Consider the following 3,994-nt stretch of genomic DNA (forward strand, 5'->3'; position numbering starts at 1 on the left):
ACGAGAGTTGTACGTTTTGAGTAAAATGGTAGCACTGGAGTGCCTTTCCAATAATAAGCTCAAATAACACTACGTTTCAGCGTCCATTAAAAGAACCTCTCATTAAATAAGCCTCTAATTCACCTGGTCTCTTCGATTTAAAACAATTTCTCTTTCCGTTCCATTTCCAACTGCGTCTTCGCATTAACATTAAAACATTAAACCCTGTGTTTTCTTATCTGCAATAACACGTGCTTATCTTGAAACTAATTAGCCTACGTAGCGATAACAAAACACCTTGTCTACGACTGGAAGTAAACTTTTACAAATCCCAAGCACTTATTTCCAGATGTCTTAAACTAGTCTTTTATCACCTAATAAAGTTGAACAGATACATAAAATAAAAGGTGACTGTTTAAAAGTTAAAAATAATTGGAATCCACAAGTACTGTTATGTAGGTGTGGAAGCCAAGATAACGTCCGCTCAACGTATTTTAGACAACATATGTCTTATCCTTATACATATGGTCATATAAAAATAATCAAGTATACTAGTCCCAAATCCTCAGGGATTAGCGTTACTCTCTCTTTGCAAATTTTAGTCACAATCGTCTTTGAAATGAGGATGGACGCTTTAGAAACATTCAGAAGTGCTCTTACAAATATCTTTGGGACCTTAGGATTTCCTGAAAAACGATCCCTAGAGACAGTTTCTTTGGAAACTGTCGTAACTGGGACACACTGTACAATGTGTATGAAGGTATGTCCGTAATATTGTTGGTGCTACCAAAAAAGCAACATATGCGACCGCGAAGGGGAAATTGCGACATTGTTGAGGCAGGTTATCGCATTTTCTTGCGACAAGGAAAATCAAATGAAATTTATGAGTTTGAGCTTATTTCATATTACTGGAGAAAAGCAACATACAAAGGCACGGAAATGAGTAACTTCTACATTTAATAAACAAGTATCAAATGGCACAAATGCTATAAGAAAATTACTTATGCTACAGTTCTCTAAGAGCCTATAGCATTTTTGCTCAAAGTAATTTTTTCACAGCTTAAAACCCTGACATGTGGTCTTTATGGGTCAAACTTAAAATATTAAAATCAAAATTTGAAAATATTCCTCACCTTAACGATACCTACAGGGGAAAATTGTTCATTAGCATTAGGGGTTTAGCATCTTTATTTGGCCGCCAACGAAAGTAAGCAATATAATGATTCAAAAAGATTCGAAAAGATTCAAAAAGTTTCGAAAAGATTCAAAAATAGGGCATTATAGCTCAATGGTAGAGCGTTGAGTTAGAAATCCGGAGGTCGGTTATTCGAACCTGGGTTGAGGTGAATTTTTCATCTGTGGCAGAGATGGGAATTGCCTTAGACCTGTTTCGAACAACTTAAGATCTTCTGCAGAGGCACCTCTAAAAAAAAGCATTATGCGGGTCACTCTATAATTGGGCGCAAGTCTGTTGGGGGCCCAGAATAAGAGAGGGATAATAATAAAAAGATTCAAAAAGATTCAAACGGATTCAAAAATATTCAAAAAGACTCCATCAATTTCAAGAAGATTCCAAAAAATTCAAAAAGATTCCAAAAGGTTCAAAAAGAGTCAAAAAGATTAAAAAAGGTGGGAAGAAAATAAAAAAGATGCAAAATTCAAAAGGATTAAAAAAAAGGATTCAAATGATTCAAAATATTATTTTAAGCCATCGAATGTGAATCTTTTGTCAGAAATATGGGTGCACACACTAATTCATTGCACAGTGTCGCATTTTCGAGACGTTTGTAGGGTATGTAATTGTTACTACTATCAAAAAAGCAACATAAGCGCTATGTGCTGTTTTTTGCGTCAAACTGAAAATTCTAAAATCAAAACCTGAAAATATTCGCTCGCCAATCCAGAATTACCCTATACTTTCGTAGTTAAAGGAGCTACCGAAAATGTTTATAACAAAAGTTGTTTTTATAAATCATTATTGAATAATCTTCCGTTTTCAGATTAAGTATTATGGAGTCAGGTAAAAATACTTATCGGACCTCATTTCTAAGGGAAATTCGTCAATTTCAGGAATGCCTACCAGCTTTCGGACTAAGCGATGCAGGAATAATACGATAGTACCAATATACTGCCGAAAACACCAAAGTTCTACGATAATCCTTTGCCAAGATCTCGATAGATAAAGGTCCTCGAACAGGCAACAGTTAGTAAAACAATAAGCTCTTTTTTTGACAATAAAAAATTCAAAACAATTAAAAAAAGATTTCAAAAGAGTTCAAATGATTTGTTGAGTGCAAATTTAGTGGGTTATTTACGAATAAGTTGGTTTATTTTACTTGAATTTGTATGTTTTTCCTGTTAGAAAGTGTATAAATGAGTAATTTTCGTTTAAATTTTATCTATTTGTAATTGTTCAATTTAGATAAGGTGTTAGAAGTTTCGTGTTTTATCATGTAACGGTTTCACTTAATTTTATATAAAATTTAAATATTTTTGCCGCTTTAATTCAAATTTATTACCAAAAGGATAAACAAAGTCAAGGTAACAGGATGATGAGGGTCATCTCTGATAGCAAAAGGTGACCAGCCATTTGCCATTAGATTTTTGAATGGTCAAGTTATTCAGCTGAATGCATCTTAAGATTGTTAATTAAATAATTCTAAAGAAGAGCAAAATAATAAAGTTAATTAAACAATTTGTAATAATACGTGAGTATTTTCTTTCTGTAATGACGTATTCATATTTAATTATAATTTTCAGATCTATATGATAGGCGCCTCATGGCTACCCTAAATTAATTATTTAATCTTATACTATATGTTTGGAACCCAGTTCATCCTGGTAATGCATTAAATTAATCTGTAGCTGCTTGGAGGGTTCTTTTAAGTAATTATATAATTTCTATCGAAATATTAGAGTTGCCCTAGAATTGGCACTCGTAAGCAAATCAACATCTAACGTAGCAGTCAAAATAAATCTATCCTATTCCAACCATCGTCAACTCCAGCAGCTCCAATCGTCAAGGTCTTCAACCGTCTTCCGAAGTAAACCGTCTAGAAAAGGTCAGACTGTATCGTACACTTACAATCATATACAAACATAACACCATAAAATTGTACTTACCAATAAGGTATCCGAATTCTGTAAGAGATCTCCGCGACAGGTCACACCTCCATCTCACACGATCAGTCGGACAACTAAAATCAAATATTGAGCAATTAACGTTTGATAATTTTGAATAAAATTAAACTTACCCTCACGTTGTTCATAATTTAATGGTCAAATTACCAGAACGGGCTAGTTAACGTCACGACCCTGAGAGTACTTTCCGCGCATAGCCCTGGCGCCCTTATATCATTCATGCTCTACCATCAGCCGAGCGCAACAGGGTATCGGTTCAAATGTATCCGCCATTACATTAAGATAACAAAACCGTTTTCACTTACCCGGTAGCAACAATGGTATAGTACTGAAAGCTCCAGGACCAGTAGGTACCTCATAAAATGTCCGTACCAAAGATCACGTTGCAAGTAGGTACTGTCTTAGAGTGCTTCTCTTTGTATGTAATAAGTGCTCAAAATGAACGTGGAAGGAGCATAAAAAATAATCTATTTCAAAGGCCATAGGCGAGGAAAATGATACACTTTCAGAATCTGATTGACTTTTACAAATATACTTAATATTTACGTATAATATTACACGTGTGCATTCTGTTAATTACAATTAAGACATAAATACGTTTATTTTGTTACAATACACCCTTTACGTTACTTTATTTCGGCATTGTAACAGTGGGGTACTTTAATACCCCACGCCACGCGAGTACTGGCGCAATAATATCCAACGCGAGAACCGCAGTGGATTTTATCACAGTTTAATCAAAGAGTAAGTAATGGGTACTCTTTGGTTTAACCCATAAATCTTACCTCTAAAATAGTTATAAATTTATAATTAAAACAATGTCATAGAATACTTTGACTCCACTGATTTGCATGGAAATTTGGATTTAGGTTAT

At 34.2% G+C, this 3,994-nt stretch overlaps 1 long non-coding RNA gene across 1 annotated transcript; it reads right to left on the reverse strand.

The window, feature by feature from the left end:
* Window positions 1-2,890: 2,890 nt before the first annotated feature.
* LOC116180153 lies at window positions 2,891-3,411 on the reverse strand. The gene is made up of 3 exons (XR_004147081.1): window positions 3,234-3,411; window positions 3,103-3,176; window positions 2,891-3,032 (listed from the first exon to the last, which is right to left on the reverse strand). It is a non-coding gene; the product is annotated as an uncharacterized LOC116180153 (long non-coding RNA).
* Between the last annotated feature and the right edge of the window lie 583 nt (window positions 3,412-3,994).

The sequence above is a fragment of the Photinus pyralis genome, unplaced genomic scaffold, assembly GCF_008802855.1.
Source record: "Photinus pyralis isolate 1611_PpyrPB1 unplaced genomic scaffold, Ppyr1.3 Ppyr1.4_LG9, whole genome shotgun sequence".
NCBI classification, from domain to species: Eukaryota; Metazoa; Arthropoda; class Insecta; order Coleoptera; family Lampyridae; genus Photinus; species Photinus pyralis.